This window comes from Schistocerca americana, chromosome 7 (assembly GCF_021461395.2).
Source record: "Schistocerca americana isolate TAMUIC-IGC-003095 chromosome 7, iqSchAmer2.1, whole genome shotgun sequence".
Lineage (NCBI taxonomy): Eukaryota > Metazoa > Arthropoda > Insecta > Orthoptera > Acrididae > Schistocerca > Schistocerca americana.
This window is the reverse complement of record NC_060125.1, coordinates 578,630,775-578,645,681: the sequence shown is the minus strand read 5'-3', so window position 1 is coordinate 578,645,681 and position 14,907 is coordinate 578,630,775. Positions and strand designations below refer to the sequence as shown.

Here is a 14,907-nt window from a genome sequence, read left to right as displayed (position 1 = left end):
GTTTAATGAGGCCCTCCGTTTCGGAATTCTGTCTCAATAGCTGCTGTGAGATGAGTTTGGCAAATTACATTGTGACAAAGGAAGTACAATTAAACCAGTCACCAAGAGAAATGTGGCCTTTACTCATAAATGGAGATGCTTCTTTGGATGAGAAAAGGTTAACAACTCACACAAAAACAGATTAGCAATTCTGTTGGAATTTTGGTGGAATCCCCGTAATCCATCGTATTTTTAACACTGAGCGACTGCAATGGAAACTTACCACAGGATTTTATTCCTTCTCTTGATCTGTGCAGTATTAAAATAATGACGAGCGTTCCTTCAGGCGGAATGACAGGCACATGCCAGATACTGGTTACTTTTGTAAGACATCGTACAGATACGCCAGCATACTAGGCAGTGAGAAGATAACCTTGTTTCACTTTCCAGCCTTGATTCTTAATCACATGATTTTATAATATTCCTTGCTTCCTTGTTCACTACCCTCTGTCCCTTCTTGCGATCTGAAAACATCGCGGAGGCGTATGATGCAATTCCAACGGCCAATGGCTCATCAGTTAATGAAGTATGCATTTTTCTTAACAGAAGAAAAACAGAACAAAACTATACAGATATAAATAACAGAAAAGTATAACATACTAACGAAAAAATTTGGAGCGTTTAAATGGCGAAAAACGAAACACTACCCAAAGGGAATAAAATTTAGTACACAGTAAGGTAAAATTTATCGTATGGGCAATACTCAAATGCGCCGTTCCGATGTGAGCATATGGCCGAGCTACTTTTCCGCTCCCCGCCTCAAACTTCCCACGGTGCTAGCGAGGCACGCGCGACGCGCGGCGCGAGAAACTGTGGCTCAACCACAACGCCGCGCGACCTGGCGCAGGCGCGTGTCGCGTCCCAGTCGCGTCGCGTCGCAATTTGCGAGGTCCCATTTGAACCTGGGATGTTACAAACCCACGCGCTGCGCTGCGTCACGTCACACGCGCTATACGCGTCTCAATTTGCGCCTAGCCTTACGCGTATAGCACGTGTGACGTGACATGACAATACAGCGCAACGCGCACGTGTCGCGCGGGTGCAACGCATATTGAGACGCGTACACTTTAAGCACGCGCCGGGTTGGCGATGCTCTGCGCTGACAGAAACGAAGCGCGCGCAAACTGTAATCTTTCTCAAACGATTTTACAGGAACTATTCTGTAAAAATATTTCATTTTTACCTTGCTTGTAGCGTTATATGTCAGCTTTGTGGCGATATCCCCATAATCTCGCTAATGGTTATACTTATTGTGGTATACACATTTTAGTACGACGCTACGCAAAATTCGAAAAGTTTGCAAAGAAAAATAGGGGTCGCTATGTTTTGCGTTTGGTGCGTATTACACCGTATGTTGCTGCCTATGAAATTTAGCTAACATGTAGAACTTTTCTTTAGATTTGGGAGGAAGTCTATCTGCCTCCGATTTCGAGAAAATGTAGCTCACTCCCGATCTCACGCCCGCGAGAATGAAATATTAACATCTCTCATATCTCCTAAACCGCTCGAGACATAGAAACGAGAGTTTGGCGTATGATAGTACACAAGGAGGAGAGTATTTTGCCACTTCGTAAACGCACGGAACTTTCTTATGCATGGCGATATACCAGTAGTTATACTTCCCTTTTTATTTTTTTCACTCCAGTCACTGTAATTTTCTAAAAGTTATCCACAGCTAGTGAAACAAGAGTTTCCTAGTATGAAAATAAACATGAAATTTCTTCTCTTATGTTACTGCAAACCGACAGTATGAGGTTTTTCGTAAGCTATTTAGCTCTTTGATTGCCTATTACTTGTTTAATGAGGCACTCTGTTTCAGAATTCTGTTGCAATAGCTACTGTGAGATGGGTCTGTGCAAATTACACTGTGTTTTGGCAAAGGAAGTACAATTCAACCTGTCAACAAGAGAAATGTGGCCATTACTCATAAATGGTGATGCTTCTTCGAATGAGAAAATGTTAACAATTCACACATAAATAAATTGCCAATTATGTTGGAATTTTTATTGAATCCCCGTAACCCATCGTATTTTTTGATACTGAACGAATTGAATGGATTTTATTCCTTCTCCTGATCTGAGCAGTATTAAAATAATGACTACCATTCCCTTCAGGTGGAATAATAGGCACATGCCAGATGCTGGCTACTCATCTGCGGCTTGCCAAACTGACAATGTGTGATTCGCGAATAAAATAGTTGTTAGTGAGAAAAATAAACAATTGATATGTCGCGCAACACAATGGTCAGTGCATTGTCAACAGCTGAGCACAATGCGTGCGAAAGGACTGCGGAAGCTAGCCGCCGGCCGGAGTGGCCGAGCGGTTCTAGGTGCTTCAGTCTGGAACCGTGCGACCGCTACGGTCGCAGGTAGAATCCTGCCTCGGGTATGGATGTGTGTGATGTCCTTAGGTTAGTTAGGTTTAAGTAGTTCTAAGTTCTAGGGGACTGATGACCTCCGCTGTTAAGTCACATAGTGCTCAGAGCCATTTGAACCATTTGAGAGGAAGCTAGCCATGTGTGCATTGTGAGTGGGAGATCGAAAAACATTGTCATGAAAGTAGTTCTGTCTTTGTCAGCAATACATTTCAACAAATTAAATATATCTAACCACCACACTTTTTCTGGATACTCCTACTTTCGTAATAATACCGACCATTTTTTCCATTTGTATGGCCTGTTTTATAATTAATTTATTAATGCCGATAATGTGTATGCAACAACTGAAATGCTTGTCAACACGGCGAGCCAATTAAAACATTGTTATTTGTGACTGCTTTTCGACTGTTTCTAGCTTGCAGTGGAAATTTGATGTCCTCATGTACTTGTATAATGTCTCTTATTACATCCATATCCACCGTAACGATAGTGGAACTTCTATATTTCATTCGCTGGGAGCTTTTCACCAGATGCACAAACGGGTCGTATCTGTGGAAATTACGCCTTTTCGACTTTTTTGCAACAGATCGTAGAGGTGCGTCAGCATAACAGGCAGCAAGTAGATAACCTTGTTTTACTTTCCTGCCTTGCTTCTAAATCACATGATTTTGTAATATTCTTTATTTCCTTATTCACTACCTTCACGAAGAATCGTCTGTCCCTTCTTACGATCTGAAAACATTGTGTCGGCAGAAGATATAATCCCAGTGGCTAATGGCTCACCAGTTATTGAACTGTACATTGTTCTTGACAAAAGAAGAAACAAAACTGTAGAGATATATGTAAGCGAAAACTATTATGTATTAACGAAAAGAGATGGAGCGCTTAAACGGCGAAAAACGAAACACTACTCAGTGATGATAAAATTCAGTATACACGAGGGGCGTATTTTTCAGATGGGCAATACTTCCACTGCCCATATGCGCCATGCCGAAGTGAACATATGGCAGGACTGCCTTCCCGCTGCCCGCCTCACCCTTCTCGCGAGAAACTGTGCCACAACCACAACGCCGCGCGACCTGGCGTGTCGCGTCCCAGTCGCGTCGCGTCGCGTCGCAGTTTGCGCGGTCGCATTTGAACCTCTATACGCGCCTCAATTTGCGACATAGACTACGCGTTTCCAGATCGTTGCATTGGCAGGGGTGATTCTCCTAGGTTGACTTCTTTCTGCGGGGGCATGTCAAGGACGGAGTGTACCAAACGCCTGTCAACCACGTCAACGATTTAAAGAACCAAGTCGTCGCTTATAGCAAGAAAAAAGGAATTAAAGTGAGATAGTGTTAATACTGTCATCCTTCTTTACCTCCTCTGCATTACTGCAGATGACGTGTCACTGAGCACATTTGTACTGTGCATGCAGTACACGTGAGGTGCCTAGTTGTTTCCACTGCCCTGTATGGAATACATAAGTTCTTGTGCACTTCACTAACCTGCTGACTTCATGATGACGATGTCCCCAGCGCAGAAAACAGCACGCAGGTCGTGAATTCTTTTTCTTGAGGCTGAAATTAACTTCGCAAGGAACTGCTGCTACGAATAAAGTATAACTCATTTGGGATGCCACTCACGTTTTTATTAATATAGACACGAGAAACTTTTCTTGATCACAACGTATTGAACATATCTTTCCACAGTAATTATATCTGGCTAAAATAAGATGAAATACATCCTGCCACAGACAACATGTCTGTCTACTGGAACCGTCAGAACTGGAGAATAAAATTACGTAAATCAAATACTATTATTATACACAACATGTCTGTACCTAGCGACGGTCGGAACTGTAGTAAATAAAATTGCATGAAACAAATACTGCTGTAACAGACAACATGTCTGTCTACTGAAACGGTCAGAACTGGAGAGCCGGACTGCCCGAGACACTTCGGGCGACAAGCCAGCAAGGCGTGACCCGAACGCCACCGAAGTAAATCGGCAGTCTTTTGTTTCAGTAATACTTTTATTTTAATAATTTTGAAATGACTGATTGATAGCTGGCTGTTGAGAGATGTTTATTTTAAAAAAATGAAGTAATTTGGATGACAAGTTTAATTAATAATAGCAACTAAAGTTTAACGTTTTGGCGCTCTACCGCCGAACACAGCAGCCAATCACAGAGCAGCAACATCATGCAGGCGGCCTTTCTCACGGGAATTGTACCGAATCTAACATCTGTCACCGGTACCTCATCCCACATTGCGTCATCTCTATGCTTCTTGTATCTCCACTGCCCTGGGAATAACTTCCTGGAGCCTAATATGATGGCTGAATAAGCCAGAAATATTACAAGCTGTCATTGCCACAGTTGATGCAGACATGTTGCGTCGACTGTCTATAGAGCTTGAATAGAGACTGGATATTGTGTGTGCCACCAAAGGCGCACATGTAGAAAATGACTGACAGGAATAAAAACTTTGTAACATAGTGTGGTACATAAGCCAAACATGGTGTGCATATCTTAATTAATTTTGATGCTACAACACATTATAGTTTCACCATACCTTCTGACACACCCTTTATTTCGGCTTACAGTTCTTTCCAAGTCAACTGCCACAAGTAAGGAATGACAGCTATTATTGGGCCAAGATACAAGTATAACAGCTCCCTAACACACGTACAAGAAATTCATTTGCTACACTCCTCCAACCGCGACAACCGTGAAGTATCAAAAGAGTAACGGCCGTTTCCGACTTGCCATTTGCAGATAAGCGTGAGGAGGAAGCTAGTTTCACTAGAAGCTTACTTGGCAGTGAAGTCGAAATGACGCGTACTTGTCCAACCGCGGCAGCAGTGAAGTATCACTGCTGTCGCGGTTGGAATCGGTTGAAGTATCACCGACAGCTACCAGTATCAATGTCTTTATTTTCGTTCACAGGCAATAGGCCTATAGAAGTTTGGCTTTGTATGATTCAGGCCCCCACAACCGCACGAGTGGTCGACTGTGAAGAGCGGACAAATTGAATAGCTGGCCGGCGGCCATTAGAGTGGTAAACTGACGCGCGAATTTCGAATGTTTATACATCGCTTTTGGTTATAAAATGCCTTCCCTAGAGTTAGGTCACAAACATAATGCCTCATTTAAATACGTTACTACAATATAGTTTTTAATTTATGAACAAACAGCAACTAGTCACTGTTTATGAATTTATGTTACGTAGTACATGGAATCTGCCGTAGCTAAAAGTTATGCACTGGACCCCTAGCATTTTTCGTATTTCATTTACGATAAATGTATGCAAAATGCATCAAAATACTCGAAGGTTTGCCCACTATGTTAATAGATATTTTCTGACTCTACGTTGCTTTAGATTTTATGACGAAAAGTGCGTTATATATGGCGTAGTGCTTTGGCAACTCACGACCAAATTATCAAGTTTCAACCTAACCTAGACCATGAAAACACTACCGATCAGCCAGCTACAACAAACAAGATTTCAGGCAGGTATGCAGTATCGCATTAGTCACAATATTTACTTTCGAAGATGTACACTTCAGTTTATACGTGTGGTTTTTTCATATAATAAATAAAACTCAACAACTGTTCCATCGAGAGAAGTTGTGAAATCAGATTACAATTACACACATTCAGTTGCATTTTATAACGATAAAAAGCCTGCTAACTCAAATTTCGTGTTGCTTGCAACTCAACTTTTATAGTTAAAATAAAATGTGGTTCACAAAGAAAAATTTATCTTCTGCTGTATATGGTCTGGAAAACGAAAGATGGATGGAACAGCATCATCTTTCAGCTTTCTGCGATTTACGTAATTTTCAAGGAAACAACTTTCTTCAAAATGATCGGAACATATAAAATGGTATTCTGTCGGTCGGAAATCTTGCCTCCTGACAGCGTGTAACCATTTTTGTAACTGCTGTGGTTTTGAGAAAGGAAACCTGCAAATATATGCACAGACATTATGCTAATACCGTGTCCAAAAACATTTACTAAGCAAGTGCACTGACGTACAAAACAACTTAAAATATCCACATACCTGTGAAATGTAATATTCGTCCCTTTCTCGAATTTATTTGTACAATTAATCGCTGCACAACTCTTCACCATTGTACTTCTTTTGACTGGAACGTACAGACAGTATAATTACGAGTGACAAATACTTTATGTACGCCCCAAAAAATATACAACGTTGAATCAGGGTCTTCATAAACAACAGTACTACACAACACATCAGACTACAACCACTATAATGGCGTCCAGCCGAAGGTTCAAATTATCCCGCGACTGCAGCGCCATCAGTGAGTCTAGTTATTTTTTACAAGGTCTTTGGTATGATTACTGATTTCCCTCAGTCAACTTCTGTCATAGCGTTCTTGTGTAACAACAGTTAACAAATATGCAATGTTCTTTTATGACACATTCTTGCTGCAAATTAAGTTGTGATTTTGTTACTTGGATTATGTTCATTTGTTTGTGATGGTATTAACGTGCATCTGAGAGCTTTTTATGTTCTAGGTGACAGCGGTGATTGAAATTGTCAACTATACAATATTTAATTATGTAATTTAACTTGAAGCGACTTGTGTAGTCTGCATCGCTTATAGGATAAATACATAACATAAAACGCAACTTGTTACATATAGTGCTAATAGTTTCTGAGATTTCATATCTTCCCAAATGTTATTTACTAGCCGGCCGCGGTGGTCTAGCGGTTCTAGGCGCTCAGTCCGGAACTGCGCGACTGCTACGCTCGCAGGTTCGAATCCTGCCTCCGGCATGGATGTGTGTGATGTCCTTGGGTTAGTTAGGTTTAATTAGTTCTAAGTTCTAGGGGACTGATGACCACAGATGTTAAGTTCCCATAGTGCTCAGAGCCATTTTTTTGTTATTTGTTTGATGGATTTCGTTTTAAGTTTCTTACATTTGACATTACAATCGAAGAGAGCTGCATTCAGTCCTATTCTTGTGACAAATATGTTTCATGTGTTGAAGAAATTCCCTCAACAAGACCTGGTTTTGGAAATGGAAATGAGCGTGCGGCATTGTGGGCCGGGAGTCCCCCATTCGGGCAAGTTCGGCCGCCGAGGGCAAGTACTTACTGCATTCGATGCCACATTGCGCGACTTGCGCGTCGGAAATTGGGGTGAAACGATGATGATGAGGACAAACTATGGTTCAAATGGCTCTGAGCACTATGGGACTCAACTGCTGAGGTCATTAGTCCTCTAGAACTTAGAACTAATTAAACCTAACTAACCTAAGGACATCACAAACATCCATGCCCGAGGCAGGATTCGAACCTGCGACCGTAGCGGTCTTGCGGTTCCAGACTGCAGCGCCTTGAACCGCACGGCCACTTCGCCGGCTGATGAGGACAACACAACACCCAGTCCCTTAGCGGAGAAAATCTCCTGCCCCAGCCGGGAATCGAAGCCGGGCCCCTTAGCGTGGTATTCCGCCGCGCTGGCCATTCAGCTAACGGAGGCGGACTGACCTAGTCCTATTTCTTGGTTACTTAAAGTTATATATGGTATCAATGGTCAAACACTCAGCATCCTGAAGTAATTTCGGACTGAGTAAAAGTGCGTGCTAGAGAAGTCTGAAGTCAAGGAAAGGTCTGTGTAATTTAATTTGTAGATCTTGAATGCCATGAATTGTTAAAAAAAGTTACCGTAAGTCAGTACGCAATACCGTCTTAGCATTGTCGTGTTTTTCACTAAATGTAAACTGAATGGATAGTGGCACTCTTGTCATCCTTCCACTAAAGCGCAATGCACTGCTGTTTACAAATTAATTATGTGTAGTTGTCACAACACAATTGTGGACATTAGGCTAATTGTCTTGTCATTTAACATCTAATAACTTGCGTATCGTTGAGCGAATTCAAAAACAATTGAACTGCGCTCAGATCACACAGTCGCAGTTCCTGTTCCGCAATATCGACCGTAATCTCTGTTTACTTCTCACGCTTCCCAGTGAAAACAGCCGCACAAATGAACAGCAATGTTTGTACATAGCCACCAGAAACAAATTTCTACTTCCCAAGAGAGTGTTTCTGAGATGAAATTGTTAAAAAGTGGAACCTGAAAGAATGAAAATGAGGGGCCTACTATGAGTAGTGAGTCGCTAGATGAAGATGTGTGTCGGATATGTCAGGAGGGATCTGACAACGGACCACTTATTTCGAACTGTAACTGCAAGGTACGTACATCGAAAATTGCTTTACCTTTACTGTAGCAAGCTGTTCTGTGGTCAAAAGTGTAACGACCGATTCCGACCTACCATTTGCAGATAAGCGTGAGGAAGAAACTAGTTTCACTGGAAGCTTACTTGGCACTTAAGCCAAACTGACGTGTATTTTTCCAGCACGTTTGTCGACTGCTTTCGAGTTTTGTGTTTTACTGATGTGAGGTGTGTTGCTAGAAAATCGCGACGACATGTTGAAAGTGACGAGCGATAAAACTGAGGACGCTAATGACCTTCGGCTGGCGTTCGGATCTAGTGACAGCTCTCTCTCTCGCTTAAGTAATACAGGTCAATCTCTTACCACAGCCTTTATTTGACATTCACATTCTTTGGCTTCGCCAGTTCCCAACAAAGTATCACATTTCAACCTAATGTAGTCCTCGGGTTACGCTACATATCAGTTTGTCACCACAACTAAATCGACGGATTTCAGTCAAACGCCAGTTGTGTATCCTCATTTGAGTGACTCCTTTCAGAGAGTTATACCGAAGTCGGTTTGTCGATACAGAACATGCCCAATCGACGGGCCTCGTATTGCACCGCCCAGAATTTAGGGAGAAGATTAACCGGTAGTTTTTCATCAAAAGTAGGCGTACTGGTATTAATATTGTTTCAGATTATGTGTGCACGATTGTGCAGTATTTTTAAAGTACTTGAAAACAGATCATCGACATAAAATTGTGCATTTTTCGAACCTTCGAAGGAAGAGTTCGTCATAAGTCTCATTAAACCAGATTTAGTACGTTGCCATATTGTTTGCATAGAGCGGCCCCTTGGCGTTCAGCATCATGACTCAATGTTTCTGGATTTGGCACTATACTGAAACTGAGGGGTAAGTTGAGAGGCTGTGCAATAAGAACGAACAGATCAAAATCTTTTTGAAAAATATTGCGCTAGCCGAGAAGTTTTTGTGGACATGGTTGACAAAATCGTTATAATTCGCCCACGTCTCGTAGTAGGCTTCTTTTTGTTTGCTGTTGTATTTATCTATTTCCTTCGAAAATGATTCCGAAATACCAGTAAGAAGAAAGATCAGAACGAAAAATAAAGAATGATTCTTAAGAACTGTTGCTGACTTAACACAGAGAACGGCAACCTACAGCTAGGAGAAAATACCTTTTTTTATTTTTATTTTTTTTTAAAAAAAAAGAAATGTACCGTTTAGAACAAAATGCAGGCATTGTTGACGCCCAACTTTCCATCCATCTTCTTTTTCTCTTTTGCATGCAACATAATAGTGCATTTAGTACAACAGCAACGTCTAGATCGTTCAGCATTTCGAACTAGACTTAAATACTGCACCCTATTACTGAATATTTTTGATGAGCAGTCTAGGGAGAACACCAAATGATGTAGGCCAGGAGCACACGCACAATTTAAGGCTGTTCGTTTGAATTAAGAGTAGTGATAATCTATAATCATTTGTTGTGTTTGCAATCCTGTTTTATTTATTTTGCCAGTTTTAAGTTTCCACTCATGCCTTAAAAATGTGTCACCCAGACAGATACGCCAGTATGTTCATTCTCTCCCACTATTAGGTTTCCAGCTTCTGCTGCTAAGCACAACGTAATATACTGTTGTCAGGCTTTGCAGACCATAGGTCCTAACGTATTACAGTGTGACAGTCTTATGGTCAGTCCCCTACTGTACACTACGAAACTGTATCGTATCTGCAGGTGTAAACTTCATAATTCAAAGGATTTTTAGTTTTTATCATGAGCTGTCTATTTAAGTCAGCACTTGAAACCTGCTAATTCAATGGAATAATCCTGAAACAGTCGTCACCCTACTCTTCCAAATTAGTGAATATAAGAACATCCTGGTTAGTCCCAGTAATTATGTGTACAAACCTAAGTAGATAGTGGTTTGTTATCTTAATTTTGTGATGGAGTGAGACTCATTATTCTTAGTCGCTGAGTTTACCTATGAAGACTGTATTTGAATAGAGCTAATAAAAGTCAAATGTAACAAGTATTTTAGCCAAGTGTCTTCACTAATGTTTGTTCTAAAGAATGAATTTTTCGCAATGCAGGGGAGTGTGCACTGATATGAAACTTCTTGAGAGATTACAACTGGGTGCAGGAACAGGACTGTCATGGGCAAGTGCTCTACCAACTAAGCTACCCAAACAGAACACACAACCCATCCCCACAGCTTCACTTTCGCCAGTACTTCTTCTCCTGCCATCCAAACTTCGCAGAAGTTCTCATGTGAAACTTGTGGGACTAGTACTCCCGGAAGAAAGGATGCTGTGGAGACATGGCTCAGCCACAACCCGGGAGATATTTCCAGAAAGAATTTTTTTCCCTGTAAAGTTTGGAAGGTAGTAGATGACGTACTGGCAGAAGTAAATCTGAGAAGATGAGTCATGATTTGTGCTTGGGTAGCTCAGTTGGTAGAGCACTTGCCAGTACAGTTTTAAACTGGCAGGAAGTTTCATATCGGTGCACGTTTCACTGAAGAAGGAAACAGTTTACATAATCAGTTATTATAATGGACAAATGCACATAATACTCATGCTGGAGCGGTTACCACACAAACTGTTCACACTATAAAGACAACCAATTCAAACCTGATTTGCAAACCATCTTCAGACAAACTGTCACCTTTGTTATGAAAAGTGACTAGATTGTTTATAAGCAAAATTGTGATCAGAATTCTGTTTGACAATCATTTTTTCTCTTGCCCTCAATTTCTTTCAGCAAATTCTGTTTCTGTTTAAATCAGCTGTTCAGACATAAGGGAAAAAAATAAGGTGCAGACTGATGAAAGGACCAAACTGAAATTATGAACATGTAATTCACATCTCAAACATAAATATGTATATCTTTATCTGTTCTTTAAAAGAACAACAGATCAAGAGATCATATCAAGCCATATACTATATTATTGAGAAATCTGGATTCCTTACTGTGCTATCTGTCAGACAGCACCAAGCAGATAATAATAATCACAATAAGAATAGTCTGTGGTGACTTCGGTGTAGATTTTCTAAAGGATTCTGATAAAAAAAATGATCTGGAAACCTTCTTTGGATCCTACAATTTGATCTCAGTAATGAACTTTACAACATGGGTGGATAAAGACAGTAGGACCCTTAACTGATAATTTTTTCTTTGATAAAGCTCAAAGCAAGAAAATAACTGTGTACCCAGTAACAAATACTCTCTCTGATCATAGTGTACAGTTAGTTAGTCTAAATAACATAGTACCTTATGCTGTGAATACTCCTCAGTGGAAATCATTTAGAATAATTAACTCTAGAACAAACGTTTTTAAGAATAATTTACAGGAGATGATCTGGGATGTAATTTATAATGAACCAATTGTGAACATAAAACTTATCATATTTCATGATAAATTCACATCTGAATGAGGAACTTAAAACTTTCAGCACAGGTGAGGAGCATGCAGAAGAACTCTGGCTTGAGTTTAAAAGAATAGTTGACTATGCACTGGCTGTATCCAGTAGAACAGTTCCTAATGGGAGGGAAGCTCTAAGGTATACAGTCAATGGAAAGAAACTTATAAAGAAACAGATATTACTGCATAATAGGTGTAAAACAAAGCATAGGGCTACAGATAGAGAGACGCTGCATGAAATGCATTTGGCTATAAAGAGAGCAATGCGTGATTTCTTCAGTGACTACCTGTAGCAGAATATTGTCAAGACATCTTTCACAGATCACAAATAAATTATTTTTTACTTAATAAAATTGCAGCCAAATAGCCATATACAGTTACTTTGCTTAACATTTTACATTTACGTTTTACATTTCTGCATATTTATTTATAGATTTCACTCTTTTACTGCACAGTACTATGTAACATAGTTCACAGGCTTCGTTACACAGTTCACACACACATGTTGTGATTGGGTCGTGATAAGTTTTGTTTTTGCGGATTAGATGATGAAAGCCGTGAATAGATAATCAAGTTACGACATGTCGCAGTTCATAGTTTGGTGCTGTCCATGAGCGGTTCATCATTGCTTCGATGCCATAGAATTGTGGCCATACTCCATGATCTTCAGTTGATTTCTGGAAGCCCTGGTGTGTGGCATCATATACCAAAGTTTGATGTCTTCAATTAGGAATGTGTCTCTCACTAGCAGGTACACTAGTCTAGATCTTGTCATCTTTGAGAGACCTAGTGCTCTTTTCAGATAAGTCAGTTTTACCTTTTGTAGTGTTTCTACATTTTTTTTTCTGTCAGGTGGTCCAATACAGCCTCCATCCCGTAGGCCAGGATTGGCAAGATTTTTGGGTTGAATAATTTCATGGCCATTTCTAGACTGAGTAGGCGGGTGTTTTTGATGTCCTGTATTGCTATTATTGCTTGGGATGCACGTTCTGTCTATGTTTTGTGAAGCATTTGGCTGTTGGTTGCAATGTCACCCCTAGGTATTTAAAGTCTGATGAGATTTTTTGATTTTTTTTGTCCCCTGATGTTGATTTCCGCATTCTGGGTGTTTTGACTCCTATTCTGAAAATCACCATTTCGGTCTTTGTTGTGTTAATGTGTAGTTTGTGTTCACTGCACAATTTATCTATTTTCTCAATGATTTTCTGCAGCTTCTGTATAACTGTTGATCCTACAGCTATGTTGTCAGCAAATGCATATATGTGTACATCTTCTTCATTATCTCCAATTCACAATACTTCTTCAGTGGCAAGAATGTGGAGAAAAGGGATCATTGGGTCACCCAGTAAGACTCCGTTCGATTGCAGAATGAGGGTCGAAAAAGAGAGGTTGCCTGATATTGTGATTAAGTTGTAGTCAAGGACTGACTTGATTATTCTTGCCCATACGCTATCTTCTCCCATTGTGTTTTCCAGTTTTCGGACTATGAGATCTCTCTCCAGTAGGTTGAAGGCTTCGGTAAAGTTTATGTTCACTGTGTTGAACATATGCTTCTTTCGTAGCATTTCGTCGATGTTGTTTAGAAGAAGCCTGACTCCTGTAAGTGTTGATCTTCCAGATCTGAAGCCCATTTGTCATTCTTGGAGATGACTGTCCACACAGGCTTCGATTTTTTGTGTAATTATCTTTATAAACATCTTGAACTGAGTATTTTCCAGGGCTATGCCTCTGTACATGTTTGAGTCATTGGGTCTCCTCTACCTTTGTAGAGAACTTTTATTATTGAGCGCCTCCATTGGGTCAGAATTCTTCCAAGTTCCAGACGTTTGTTGAATAGTTTGATCCATACATGTTGGAGAGCCTCTTTCACATCTTTTATATGTTCATTATGTATATTATCGGGTCCTGCTGCTTTCTTGTTCTTCAGTGTTTTTATTACTTCTTTTACGTCTTCTTCATTTAGAGGTTCCCACACATTGTCTTTTTCCTTTGTTTGATGTTGTTTCTCTTTCTTTGGGGGTGTTTTGATTCCTCATTTGTTCAGTATACTACTGAAGTGGCCTTCCCATTCCTTCCTGTCTATACTTCATGTCTGTGTATGAGCCAGTCTTCTTGGTCTTGCTGCTATGTATGGGTCTTTCTCTGCTTCATCTGCTTCTTTTCTTGCCTCTCCTTCTATGTATTCGTTTTTCTTCTCTTCTATTAGTTTTTTGTAGATTTTCCTCTCTTCTGCATATAATTTGCATGTTTTCTCATCATGCTGGTTTTTTAATCTGTGGAGCGTTCTTAGAACAGTGTTTGTTTTACTGTAGCATTCAGCATCGAACCATCTTTTTGCTGTCCTTGTTTTTGGGTTTGTTTGTATCACTGTATCTTTTAGGAGGTCTTTTATTTTGTCTGTCGCTTTTTCATTGTCTCCTTCCTCTATTAAAGTTTCTATTTGTGTTATTTGTTCTTGCTGGTTTGTTAATATTTCTTTATCTGTTTTTCTTTGTGTGATTTGGGGTTTTTTTTTGCTGTTGGTGACGTGACGTTATTTATTTTTATCTTCATTGGAATGTGCTTTCGTATAGGAGTGATGGAGTTGTGCCATATATGTCCTTTTATTTCTCCTCTTGTTAATGTGATATCAATAGTGCTTTTCTCATTGTGGCATATATATGTAGGTAGGCCTATCTGTCTATTGTTCAGTTGGGTGAAACCATCTTCTTGTAGGGTTTCAATGCCCAGTCTTGTTTTATAGTTCTCCATGTCTATTCTGCAGTTGAGATCACCTGCAATAATAGTGGGTTTGCTGTCGCATTGTTTGATGAGTGTGACTATTTCGTCAATTATTTCTACAGCATTTGTGTGCGGTTGGGAATGGCTG

General features: G+C 40.2%; 1 long non-coding RNA gene across 1 annotated transcript in view; it reads left to right on the top strand.

The window, feature by feature from the left end:
- Positions 1 to 9,273: 9,273 nt before the first annotated feature.
- The window catches only part of LOC124622371, a 59,326-nt gene continuing 53,692 nt past the window's right edge, over positions 9,274 to 14,907 (top strand). The window contains exon 1 of the long non-coding RNA XR_006980626.1: positions 9,274 to 9,507. This is a non-coding gene — a long non-coding RNA (uncharacterized LOC124622371). The remainder of the gene's footprint in view (positions 9,508 to 14,907) is intronic.